The sequence below is a fragment of the Loxodonta africana genome, chromosome 3 (genome assembly GCF_030014295.1).
Source record: "Loxodonta africana isolate mLoxAfr1 chromosome 3, mLoxAfr1.hap2, whole genome shotgun sequence".
Classification (NCBI taxonomy): domain Eukaryota; kingdom Metazoa; phylum Chordata; class Mammalia; order Proboscidea; family Elephantidae; genus Loxodonta; species Loxodonta africana.
Window position 1 is genome coordinate 11,348,987 of NC_087344.1, and position 14,214 is coordinate 11,363,200.

At 44.3% G+C, this 14,214-nt stretch overlaps 1 protein-coding gene across 3 annotated transcripts in view; it reads right to left on the minus strand.

The window, feature by feature from the left end:
• INSR (insulin receptor) overlaps nucleotides 1-14,214 on the minus strand; it is a 180,183-nt gene that overhangs the window by 111,954 nt on the left and 54,015 nt on the right. Inside the window, exon 1 of one of the 3 annotated variants that reach the window (XM_064280453.1) lies at nucleotides 7,764-7,898. The exons of the other annotated variants lie outside the window; for them this stretch is intronic. The gene's annotated coding sequence lies outside the window, so the exon portion shown is untranslated. Of the gene's footprint in view, nucleotides 1-7,763; nucleotides 7,899-14,214 lie in introns of those variants that run through there. 3 annotated transcript variants of the gene reach the window in all.

The following is a 14,214-nucleotide window of genomic DNA, read 5'->3' on the forward strand; positions in this document are numbered from 1 at the left end:
CTGATTTTATAGCTCTAAACGAGTCCTTATTAGTTGCCATTGAGTCAGCTCCGACTCAGGGAGGAAACACTGCCTGGTCCTGCACCACCTTCTCAGTTGCTGGTATGCTCGAGTCCATGGCTGTAGCCATGGTGTACTTCAAGTGCCCTCCAACCTAAGAGGCTCATCTTCCAGCACTGTATCAGGGAAAATTCTGTTGTGATCCATCGAGTTTTCATTGGCTGATTTTCAGAAGTTGATTACCAAGCCTTTCTTCCTAGTCTTAGTCTGGAAGCACCACTGAAACCTGTCCACCGTGGGTGACGCTGCTGTTATGTGGAACACTGGTGGCATAGCTTCCAGCATCACAGCAACACGCAGGCCACCACAGTACAACCACACTGACAGACGGGGTGGAAACGAGCACTGACTTTGTGCTAAATGTTTTACGTGCATTATCTCAGTTAAGTCTTCTAACAGTTCCATGAGGAAGCTTGGATTATATTTCCCATTTTACAGGTGGGAAAACAGAGATACGAAAAGGATACACAATCCACCCAGTGGGTTGTGGTTGAAACTCATCAGAGCCCTTGATCGCTAAGACAGAGTGCTTCCTTGAACACGGCTGTTAAGTTGTTTTGTTTTTAATCTTTGGTTTTGATAATTTGGCATTTGTAGATACCACCCTAGTGCTAGGAGCTTCTAAACAGCCTTTGAAAATATAACCATGTATTCCTGCCAGGTCCTTTATGGATCAGGGTTTCCTATTTACATCTTAGCTTTGGATTTCCCTGGAACTCAGCATGATACATCCTCATACGTGATGGAATACACGCTCGGTGTTTGAAACGTGGTATTAAGTCGCTGCCAGTATGGGATTCTTCTGAAGGCCAAAGTTCCAGATGTACAAAAACAACGGTAGTGAATTTCACCTGATTTGACTGCACGGTTTTTGTACCATGAATAGAATGCTGTGGATCCATTTGAAATGTGTGCAGTATCGTATATGTGTCAACAGTTAGCTGTTAAGAACGTAGCCTTGGGACACTGAGCTTCCGTTAAGCGTGATGGGAAATTTAGGGGAATGGGGAATGGTGATGGTTGCCCAACCTGAGGAACACAATTCATGTCATTCAACGTGTGAAGGTTGTCGAAATGGCAAATGTATTGTTACCTATATATTTACCACCATTAAAAGAAGTGCACCATCAACAGATGAATGGATAAGCACAACGTGGGCTATACACGCAGAGGAATATTATGCACCCATAAAGAGAAATGAAGTCCTGATGCACGCCACAACACGGATGAACCTTGAAGACGTGATGCGGAGGGAAATAAGTCAGTCACAAAAGGACAGATACTGTATGATGTCACTTTAATGGAATAGGCAACAATATAAAAACTAAAGCTTATTAGGGGTTACTAGGGGTAGGAATAGGGGAAAGGCGGTGTCACTGCTTAGGGCGCACTGAGTTTCTGTTAATGGTGGTGGAATGATTTCGAAAAAGATAGTGGCAATGACTGCTTCTGCTTAACTACTAATCTAAAGGTTGGCAGTTCGAACCCACCCAGAGGTAACTCAAAAGAAAGGCCTGGCTATCTGCTTCCATAAAGATTACAGGCAAGAAAAACCCTGTGGGGCATGGGCTTGCCAAGAGTCAGAATCTACTCAATGACAACTTTTTTTTTTTTTTAATGGTTGCACAACACAAAAAATGTAATCAATGTCACTGAATTATACGCAAAAAAAAAAAAAACTGTTGAACTGGCAAATGTTCTGATATGTGTGTTTTTGCCACAATTAAAAATAAATGCAAAAAGCAAAATAAATAGATGCTATTGTTGCTGTTGGGTGCCATCGAGTCAGTTCTGACTCATAGCAACTCTATGCACAACAGAACGAAACATTGCCCAGTCCTGTGCCGTGCTAACAATTGTTGCTATGCTCAAGCCCACTGTCGCAGCCATTGAGTCAATCCATCTCGTTGAGGGTCTTCCTCTTTTTTGATGACCCTCTACTTTACCAAGTAAGATGTCCTTCTCCAGGGACTGATCCCTCCTGATAATATGTCCAAAGTTTGTGCGACGGAGTCTCACCATCCTTACTTCTAAGGAGCATTTTGGTTGTACTTCTTCTAAGACAGATTTGTTTGTTCTTTTGGCAGTCCATGGTATATTCAATATTCTTCTCCAACACCACAATTCAAAGGCGTCAGTTCTTCGGTCTTCCTTATTCATTGTCCAGCTTTCTTAAGCATATGTGATTGAAGATACCATGGCTTGTGTCAGGCACACCTTAGTCCTCAAGGTGACATCTTTGCTTTTCAACACTTTTAAGAGGTCTTTTGCAGCAGATTTGCCCAATGCAATGTGTCTTTTGATTTCTTGACTACTGCTTCCATGGGTGTTGACTGTGGATCCAAGTAAAATGAAATCCTTGACAACCTCAATCTTTTCAAAAAATAAACAGATAGATAAATGCAATTGTGAAAAAAACATGTATAGTCTTGAGGGTCATTTACAAACAGATATCTCTGGGGAGAGAAAAGGATTTATGATTGGAACAGGATCTTCCAAGGAGCTTGACCTGAGCTGAGCTGAGCTGGGCTGGGCTGGGCTGGGCTGGGCTGGGCTGGGTGTTCCCTTATGAGTATTTGCTAAGCCATACAAGTGTTGCACACCCTTCTCTTGTGCATCTTTCTCAATGCAACATATTCCAGAGGAAAAGTGTGAAAATTGACAATTCAGAGTACCAGGGCCTAAGGATGAGACTTCATAACACTCACTTTCATATCTTCAAATCATGAAAACAAGGGTTTTTTTTTTTTTAATCCCTTCTTAAAAAATATTTCTGGAAATAGGTTTTTCACAGATGCTCACGAGAGCGTCTGCCAGAATCCAATCATCATTCTAAATCAATCATCTCTCCTTTCTGCCTCAACACCGGCCTGCTGAACTTTAAACCCGGTCAACAGTCTACAAACGGGACGAGGCTCGGCCTCCAGCTTTTCCACCCTTGAAAGACGCTCAGAAGGTTATTAACCAGTTAACCAGCTCCCGTGAAGTCAATTCAGACTCAGGGCGGCTCCTGTGAAGTTAATTCAGACTCAGGGCGGCACCGTGTACGTCTGAGTAGAACTGTGCTCCACAGGGTTTTCAATGGCCGAGTTTTCAGAAGTAGACTGGTCACCAGGCCTGCCTTCTGAGGTGCCTCTGAGTGGGTTCAAACCGCTAACCTTTTGGTGAGTAACGTAGCGCTTAACCAATAGTGCTACCTAGGGACTGCTATAGAGCTCTACCAGGTGCATCTTATTGTGTGTAAATTAAAACTCAATAAAGTTGAATAAAAAAAATGTACACCCACAGTTTGGGATGTATCCTCACATCATAAACTTTCCATGTAAAACCAGGAAGAAGAAGGCACGAAGGCGAAGTTTCAAAGGGAAGGGCTTCTTCCCCCTTGAATCCATTTTTACACTCGTGAGTCTCCCAGAGGGCTGAAAGAGAACCCTCCCAGCCTAGACTTGGCCGGGCCACCCAGGCCCTGAAAATCAGTCGAAGAGATTCAGATTAAACATGTTGTTGTTTTTAGGTGCAGTGGAGCCGATTTCAATTCACAGTGGCCCAACATGACAGAGTAGAACTGCCCTATAGAGTTTCCTAGGCTGTAATTGTTACGCGAGCAGATCGCCATGTTTTGCTCCCCCAGAGCTGCTGGGTAGGTTCGAACTGCCAACCTTTCAGTTAGCAGACGAGTCCTTAACCGTTGCGCCGCCAGAGCTCCTTAGAGTATGCGGAATCACAAATTAAATCCATAACAGTTTTCAGTCCCACATTAAGGAAGTCCCCATCTCTCAATACCCCAAAACAAATTAAACAGAAGAAAAAAATAAAGCACTGAAAAGAAACGAGCTATCAAGCTACGGAAACACATGGCACCACCTTAACTGCATATTGACTGAAAGAGGCCACTGAAAGTGAAAGAGGCCATTGAAAGGACTACACACTGTATGATTCCTACTAGGGGACATTCTGGAAAAAGCCCAACTATACCAAAAAACCAAATCCGTTGCCGTCGAGTCGATTCTGACTCATGGCGACCCTATAGGATCCCTGGTGGATTCGAACTGCCAACGTTTTGGTTAGGAGCCAAGTTCTTAACCACTGTGCCACAGGGCTCCAAGCGAAACTACAGAGACAGTGAAAAGATCAGTGGTTGCCAGGGGCTCAAGGGGAGGTGGGGAGGGATGAATGAGTGGATTCCAGGGCCATTTTAGGGCAGTGAAACTATTCTGCATGATACTGAAATGGTGGATACATGATATTATGCATTTGTCAAAACCCACAGGACTGTGTGACACAAAGAAGTCCCTGAGTGGCACTCGACTACTAACCAAAAGGTTGGGGGTTCAAACCCACTTGGAGGCACCTCAGAAGAAAGACCTGGCACTGTCAGTTGTAGTTTGTTTTTAAATTTTGACCATTCTGATGGGCATGCCGTGTATCTTAACGTCGTTGTCTGCATTTCCTTAATGACTGGTGACTCTGAGCAGCTTTTCATGTGATTAGCTGGCATCCACATAACTTCTTTACTGAAGGGTCCGTTCAAATATTTTGCCCGTGTTTTTATCACGTTGTTTGTTCTCTTACTGTTGAGTTTTGAACAATCTTTATATATTCTGTGCACAAGTCGTTTGTCAGTTACATGATTTGCAAATATGTTCCTCCCACCTGTGGCTTGTCTTTTCATTCCCTTAACAGTGTCTTCTGAAGAGTTAAATATTTTAATTTTGGAGAGAAAAAAAAAAAAGAAAGAAAGAAAGACCTGGCAATCTGCTTCCGAAAGATCACAGCCTTGAAAACCCTACAGAGCACAGTTGCGTGGTTCTACTCTTGACACATGTGGGGTCGCTGTCTTAGTCATCTACTGCTGCTATAACAGAAATACCATAAGTGGACGGCTTTAACAAAGAGAAGTTTATTCTCTCACAGGCCAGTAGGCTAGAAGTCTGAATTCAGGGCGCCGGCTCCAGGGGAAGGCTTTCTCTCTCTGTCAGCTCTGGAGGAGGGACCTTGTTATCTGTCAGTCTTCCCTTGGTCTGGGAGCATCTCAGTGCAGGAACTTCAGGTTAAATGGATGCGCTCTGCTCCGGCACTGCTTTCTTGGTGTCCTGAGGTTCCCAACTCTCTACTTACTTCCCTTTCCTTTTTATCTCCCGAGAGATAAAAGGTGGTGCAGGCCACACCCCAGGGGAACTCCCTTTATATTGGATCAGGGATGTGACGCAGTAAAGGTGTTACAATCTCATTCTAATTCTTTTAACATAAAATTACAATCACAAAATGGAGGACCACCACCGAATACTGGGAACATGGCCTAACCAAGGTGATATACACATTTTGGGGGGGGCCATAATTCAATCCATGACGGTCAGAGTTGACTCCAGGACAACTGGTTTGGTTTTCCTGGTTTGGTACAACACAAAAAGATACTTGCCCTGCTCAGGTGAGAAATTTCAACTCACTTTACCTAAAGGACGTAGGACCTATGCAACAATGGAAACTAATGTAAACTTCGGCCTTTAGTTAATAACGATACATCAATATTGGTTCATCATTATAACAAATGCACCACAGGGCTGTGAGATGTTAATAATGGGGGGGGGGCCATGGGAACTTTCTGTACTTCCTGCACAGTTTTCTGTCAACCTAAAACTACTCTAAAAAATAACGTCTGTTAAGAAAAATAAATAAGTGAAGCACTAATTTCCTGGGAAAATGCCACTGTCACATCAACATAGAAAGTGATCTGAGACAGGAGTCCAGCTTTGCGTTGACGCAAGAGGGAAGGGAAGGGGAAGTAAGTCCAACGACGGGACAGGTCTCAGGCCTCAGAGAGCCTCCAGAGTCCAGGGTGGAGGAGCTACGCACTGTTCCCACTTCCCTCCCCGTTCTCTGCCAGCACAGAGTCTCCCATGGGCTAAGATGCCCCTCAGTGGCCCCCTTCCTCGGATTACCAGGGGCTACACTGCAGCCAAGAAGCCCTGGCAGTGCAGTGGTTAAGTGCTCGGCTGCTAACCAAAAGGTCAGCGGTTCGAACCCACCAGTCATTTGGCGGGAGAAAGATGTGGCAGTCTGCTTCCGTAAAGACTACAGTCTCGGAAACCCTATGGGGCAGCTCTACCCTGTCCTGTAGGGTCACGATAAGTTGGAATCGACTTAATGCCAAAAGGTTTAAACTGCAGCCACGTGACCTCAAAACACGGGTGACCATTTCTCCAGCTGGATTTCTAAAAAACCAGCTGCTGTCATGTTGACTGCAACTCATGGCAACTCCATGCATGTCAGAGCAGAACCGTGCTTCACTGGGCTTCCAATGGCTGGTCGTGCAGAAAGAGATCACCAAGCTTTTCTTCTGAGGTACCTCTGGGTGGACTCAAATCTCCAATCTTTCAATTAGCAGCCAAGAGCGTGAACTGTTTGCACCATTCTACCTGGTCATTATTTCCAATCGAAAAAATCAAATGAAGCACACAGTGAAATGCTGAATAGAAAAATACAAAGGGAGGGGGCTGAGGTTTCAGACTTCTGCCCCCCAAAATCACAGCTCCCGAGGACAAAGAACACACACCTTCCACATGAGCACCCCTGACAGCTCAGTGTCGGACTGGACACAGGGTAGGTCTGCAGTGAAGTTGGGTGGCCTGCATGTTTGTTCCAGCATCAAGCCACTCTCCAAATGAAACCATCGACTGCCCAGGGCCACCAGACACTTGCCCTGCTCAGGTAGAAAATTCCAACTCACTTTACCCAAAGTGCATATGATCGGTACAACATGAGTGTTGCTGAAACTTCTCTGACCTGTTCCTCTGAATTTTCTCAACAAAAACCCCAGTGCCTGGGACAGGGAATGCAGACCTGTGCTGGGTGATTGTACCTGGTTAGGCTTTGAGAGAAGTAGTCATGGTTCAGTGGTAGAACACTCGCCTTCCATGTGGGAGACCCGGGTTCGATTCCCAGCCAATGCTCCTCATCCGCGGTCACCACCCATTTCTCAGTGGAGGCTTGCACGTTGCTGTGATGCTGAACAGGTTTCAGCGGAGCTTCCAGACGAAGGCAGACCAGGAAGAAAGGCCTGGCTATCTACTTCTGAAAAATCAGTCAATGAAACCCTACGGATCACAACAGTCCTGTCTGCAGCTTATCACAGGCACGGCGCAGGACCAGGCAGTGCTTTGTTCCATTGTGCATGGGGTTGTCAGGAGTCGGAGCTGGCTCGACAGTTAACAACAACAACCAGCTCAGAAAAGTCTAGCCCCCAGACACTCTGTTAACCCAGAACTAAAGCCATTCCGGAAGCCCGCTCTTCAGATAAAGATTAGACCGGACTATAAAACAAAATAATACTTGTGAAGAGTGTGCTTCTTAGTTCAAGTAGATACATGAGACCAAATGGGCGGCTCCTGTCCAGAGGCAAGATGAGGAGGCAGGAAGGGACAAGAACTGGTTGAATGGATGCATAAAACCCGGGGTGGAAAGGGGGAGTGTGCTGTCACATTATAGAGACTGCAACTAGTGTCACATAACAACATAGGAACAAATTTTTGTATGAGAAATTAACTTGAGCTGTAAACTTTCACGTAAAAAACCAAAACAAAACAAAAGAAAAGTCTAGCAAATGGATTCCTGCTGTGGAATCCACCCAGGAGAAGCCCAGGCCATTAGCAAGCGGCCCCGCCTTCACCCAACACCTGAAATCCAAATCGGAATGATGACGGCACCTGTGACATCCGAAGCAAGGCCTGCTGAGTCGGCCCCTTCCTGGGACACACGCCCAGCACTGCTAGGCGGCAGCTTCCATCTCCCTGCAGAGTCCCGGATGCAAGAAGACCCACTTTCAGAATCTATCACCTCTGGCTCAGGGAGGGATTGTGCAGATCATACTTTGTTCTGTTAAAAAAAAATTTTTTTTTTTTTTAGATAAGATAGGACAGGAGACTTGTTGGGTTGCAGCTCACATTTGTACAGAATGTCACAAGGCTATACCACACCTTTCCATGCCACGTCTCCACTGATAACTAGGACAACCCTGCAGGGCAGGTAGGAAGCCTGCAGGGAGCAGCTGAGAGGCTGAGGTGGGGTCACTGAGACACACGGGGGCGCAGACCACATTGCACAGAGCTGGTTCAGAATCTCTGACATTGGCCAAGCTACTCTCCTGGTGCCTCAGTTTCCTCGTCTATCAAATGGGAGACTACAATAATTTCCAGCAGAGTTGTCACAAGGATTACCACGCTTATTAGCAACACAAACCAAAACCAAACCCATTGCCATAGAGTTGATTCCAACTCACAGCGACCCCATGTTACAGAGTAGAAACTACAGGGCTTTCTTGGCTGTAATCTTTAGGGAAGCAGATTGCCAGACCTTTCTTCCTCAGGACCCCTGAGTGGATTCAAACCACGGATCTTTAGGTTAGTCATTGTTGTTGTTGTTAGCTGACATCCAGTCACTTTCGATTCATAGCGACTCCATGTGACAGGGTAGAACTGCCCCATAGCGTTTCCAAAGCTGTAATCTTTACAGAAGCAGGCTGCCACATCTTTCTCCTAAGAAGCAACTGGTAGATTGGAACTGCCCACCTTCCAATTAGCAACAGAGCACTTAACCACTGCACCACCAGGCCTCCTCTATTAGCACACCAAAACCAAACCCGTTGCTATCAAGTTGATTTCAACTCATAGGGACCCTAGAGGACGGAGTAGAACTGCCCCATAGGGTTTCCAAGGAGTGGCTGGTGGATTTGAACTGCCAACCTTTTGGTTAGCAGCTGAGCTCTTAATCACTGCGCCACCAGGGCTTCTCTATTAAAAAACCCAAACCCAAAAAATCCATTGCTGTTGAGTCAATCCCAACTCATAGCAACCCTATAGGACAGGGTAGAACTGCCCCATACAGTTTCCAATGAGCGGCTGGTAGATTTGAACTGCTGACCTTCTGGTTAGCAGCCACAGCTCTTAACCACTATGCCACCAGGGTTTCTCTGTTAGCACACCCAAAAAAAAGCAAACCAAACCCGTTGCCATGGAGTCATTTCCAACTCATAGTGACCCTATAGGTCAGAGTAGAACTGCCCATAGAGTTTCCAAGGAGCGCCTGGTGGGTTTGAACTGCTGACCTTTTGGTTAGGAGCCATACCCCCTAACCAGCACACCATGAGGGTTTCCAAGAGAAAGCGGCCCATACGGGGATCAAACCCAGGATTGGGGCATTATTAACACCATGCTCTAACCAACTGAGCTAACTAGCCAGCCATTATTAGCACACAGTGAGGATCAAATTAAGTAAGACTCAAATGGAGACCCTGGGTGATAACAGTAAACTCACTCAACTGTTGGCCAGCGCAGAAATTTAAAACCTGATATAGATTCATATCTACAAGGAAAGATAGTTTTAAATCTAAGAGAAAAAAAAAGTAGATTTTTCTCTGGCCTCATAGAGTCTCATTTTTATTAATGCATAACATGATTCCATTTGACTCATAAATGTTTGCAGAGAAAATTATGGAAGATTTCGCATCAAAGTTAAGAAGTTATGGCTCTGGGGTGGATTTTAGGGTGACTTAATGCTTTTGCTTTTATCTATATTTTTCCAAGCAGCAGTCAAGAAATCAAACAACAACACATGAAAAGACACTCAGCGTCGTTAACCGTCAGAAGCAAAAACCAAAAAAAAAAAAAAAAACAAACCCAGTCCCTCTGAGTCAATTTCGACTCCTAGCAATGCTGTCGGACAGAGCAGAATTGCCATACAGGGTTTCCAAGGCTGTAAATCCTTAGGGGAGCAGATTGCCACACCTTTCTCCCGCAGAGTAGCTGGTGGATTTGAACCACCAACCTTTTAGATAAGCAGCCAAGTGCTTTAACCACTGCGCCATCAGGGCTCCTAGCCATCAGAAAGACGCTCAAAACAACAATAAGATATCATTTCACTCCCACTAGGGTGGCTAAGACAAAAAAAACAGAAAATAACAAATGTTGGCGAGGATGTGGGGAAACTGGAACTCTCATCCATTGCTGGTGGGAATGTAAAATGGCACAGCCACTGTAGAAAACATTTTAGCGGCTCCTCAAAAAGTTGAACACAGAACTACCATATGACCCAGCAATTCCACTCCTAGGTACAGACCCTGAAGAAGTGAAGGCAGAAACACAGACAGAAACTTGTACACTAGTGTTCACTGAAGCACTTTACACAATAGCCAAAATGCCCATCAACAGATGAATGGATAATAATAAGGCAGAGTCACTGAAGCTCCATAGACACATCCAGACTCCCTGAGGGACCGAATTGCTGGGTTGAGGGCTATGGGGACTATGGCCTCAGGGAACACCTAGCTCAATTGGTATAACACAGTTTATAAAGAATATGTTCTATATTCTATTTTGGTGAGTAGCATCTGGGGTCTTAAAAGCCTGTGAGAAGCCATGTAGGATCCTCCACTGGTCTCACCCCTTTGGGAGCAAGGAAGAATGAAGAAAATTAAAGATATAAGGGAAAGATTAGTCCAAAGGACTAATGGACCACATCTACCACGGCCTCCACCAGACTCAGTCCAGTACAACTAGACACACTTCAGCTACCACCGCTGGCTGCTCTGATGGGGATCACAAGACAGAGCTAGGGAAAAACGTAGAACAAAATTCTAACTCAAAAAGAAAGACCAGACTTTCTGGCCTGACAGAGACTGGAGAAACCCTGAGAGTATGGCCCGTGGACACCCTTTCAGCTCAGTAATGAAGTCACTCTCAAGTTCACCCTGCAGCCAAAGATTGGACAGGCCCATAAAAACAAAACAAGACTAAAGGGGTATACCAGCCCCGGGGCAAGGAATAGAAAGAAGGCAGGAGGAAACAGGAAAGCTGGTAATAGGTAACCCAAGGTTGAGAAGGGAGAGTGTGGACATGTTGTAGGGTTGTTAACCAATGTCATAAAATGATATGTGTACTAATTTTTTAACGAGAAACTAATTTGTTCTGTAAATCTTCATCTAAAGCACAAAAAAAAAAAAAAAACAGATAAATGGATAAACACAATGTGGTCTATACACAAAATGGAATATCATGCAGCCGTAAAGAGAAATGAAGTCCTGATGCATGCCACAATGCGGATGAACCTTGAAAACATCAAGCTGAGTGAAATGAATCAGTCTCAAAAGGATAAGTACTGTACGATCTCACTTATATGAAATACACAAACATATAGAAACTAGAGATTATTAGTGATTAAACCACTGTGCTCGAGTCGATTCTGACTCATAATGACCTTATAGGACAGAGTAGAACTGCCCCATAGGGTTTCCTAAGCTGTAATCTTTACAGAAAAGGAGCCCTGGTGGCAAGTGGTTAAGCACTGGGCTGCTAACCGAAAGGTCAGCGGTTTGAACCCACCAGCCACCCTGCGGGAGAAAGATGTGGCAGTCTGCTTCAGTAATGATTACAGCCTTGGAAGCCCTATGGGTCACTCTGAGACAGAATTGACTCAACAGCAATGAGTTTTTTTTTTTTTCGGGCGGGGGGGAGATCTTTACAGGACCAGATTCCCAGGTCTTTCTCCTGTGAAATAATTATACATGTAGAAGTTGTTGAATCGGCATATGTTGGGTCATGTGCCCTGGTGGCACAGTGGTTAAGAGTTCGGCTGCTAACCAAAAGGTTGGCAGTTCAAATCTACCAGCTTCTCCTTGGAAACCCTGTGGGGCAGTTCTACTGTGTCCTATAGGGTTGCTATGAGTCAGAATTAAATTGACAGCAACAGGCTTGTTTTTTGTTTGCTTGTTTGTTTTGGGGGGTTGTGTATATTTTCACCACAATAAAAAAAAGAATAAAATAAAAGAAACCCATGGCAGGACCATGCTCTCAGACTCCAGCTGCAGCCAAGACAGAAAACAGAGGGTTTGGGTAATGGGACTGATACTCCAGGCGGATGTTAGCAACCTCGCCAAACCCATTCCCCCCTAACACAACTCTTAGTCATGAACAATAAAAAAGTACAAGGCGCACAGGCTCCAGATGGCAGATTAAAACCCTTATTAGATTTCAAACAAAAACTCCTACTGTAATACTTCTAATGTGATACGGGCCCATAAAAATAAAGATGAATCACAGACCGATTTAAAGAAAAGGTTTGACTGCCTGACGTCACAGCAAGTTGCCTTGGCTTGAAGCATCCTCACGTTGAGAGCAAGGCCCAGAAATAGACCCAAGGGCCAAACAGCAGGTCAGCTCACAGGTCAAGTTCAGCCCTGGCCCAGCCCTCACTCCTCCAAGCCAGCATCACCAAACCACAAGCACATGATGAGGGAAGGAGAGAGAAAGTACATTTGGAAAAACTGGTTCCAGCTGTCTTGGGAGGCAAGGCAGCTGGGGTAATCAAGCGAGCGTGGAATCAGAACTTTCCAGAAACAAATTGTAACTCTGGTAGGGCAGGGACATTTTGCCAGCAGTCAAGCCTTTATTTTCACACTCCACGTGCTTGTGCAATGGTTCAGCGCCCGCCTGATAACCAAAAGGTTGGCAGTTCCAACCCACCCAGCGGCTCTGTGGGAGGAGTACCTGATGACCCACTCTCACAGAGATTACAGCCTAGGAAGCCCTACGGGGCGGCTCCACCCTGTCACATGGGATTGCTGTGAGTCAGAATCGCTGCAATGGCACCTAACAACAACAACCACGTGCACACTGGTTGCAGGGTAATTTTTCCTAGTGGAGTTCTAGGCTCCAAGCTTTGACTCTAAGCTCACTTACGCTTCAAGCTTTCACAGACATTTACAAGAGCCAACCCAGCAGCCACTTAGCCACCAAGAGACTGCGACAAATTATAAAATGCAGAAATCATCCAGGTCCCATTTGGGGGCTGCTCATGCAAAACTACAAGTTAATTTATTTTTAAACCCCATCAACTAGAGACTGAGGCAATCATTAAAATGATAGTTTTTTTTAAGCCCTGACAACCAGTGATTAAAACTCACTCAACTGGAGAGGCAGTGTACCTGTTGCCAGAGCCCTGGTGGCACAGTGATTAAGAGCTTGGTTGCTAACCAAATGGTTGGCAGTTCGAATCCACCAGCCGCTCCTTGGAAATCCTATGGGGCAGTTCTACTTGGTCACATGATTTAGAATCAAAACAGATTATGGACTAAATCCCAGTGCCCTCTACTTTCCATATCTCACCCCCTGCCCCATTATCTGTGTGAACTTGGGCAAGTCATTTAACCTCTCTTGGAGCTTGGTTTCATCTGCTGTGAAACAGACTATAAAACAAGGATAATTCATAGGCTGACCATTAAAATTAAATGAGATAATTTATATAAAGTGATTGAAAGAAAGCAGGCACACGACAGCAGCTTTTCTATTAATGATGATCAAAAATAAATCAAAATTTTCATCATAGACGGCTGTACCTCATGATTAGTGTAACTGACATCACTAAACTGTACACCTCAAAAATGTTAAATTGGCAAAAATTTATCATCATAAACTCTTTAGAAAATGAGAACAAATTAAATTAAAAAGCCAAAAAGAAAAGAATGAGAACAAAATTGTTCTATAGCCAAAATCTGTGAGAGTAGCCAAAGCCACATTAAGAGGTAAATTCATGGCTTTAAAAGTCTTACTTGTATTAAAAGAATGAGACTGAATTCTTCATTCACACATCCTCCAATTTATTCCTAAAAGGATTTAGGCGGCTAGTGAGTCACCTGAATATCTAACACCAGAATAAGAAGAACAGAAAGAAAAGCATGTCCCCAAATAATCTAAAAATAAAAAGAATTAAAATTTTAACAGTAATTAATAAATTGGGGGGGGGAGGCAAATGAAATAAATCCCAGATATGCTTTTCCAAAAAAAAATAAATAAATAAGCAAAAGTGGCAAATACAGAGAAAAAGGAGAATATACAACAAAATTATAGTAAGTATAAACTTTTACCTAAAGCACAATAAATTAAAAAAAAAAAGACCCTATAGAACACAGTTCTACCTGACATACATGGGGTCGCCATAAAAAAAAAAAAAAAAAAACTATATTAAGTATAATTGCATGCTGCTAAATGTGGAAAACGCCCTGGTGGTGCAGTGGTTAAGCACTCGGCTGCTAACTGAAAGGTCAGCGGTTCACACTCACCAGCCCTCCATGGAAGAAAGATGTGGCAGCCTGCTTCAGTAAAGATT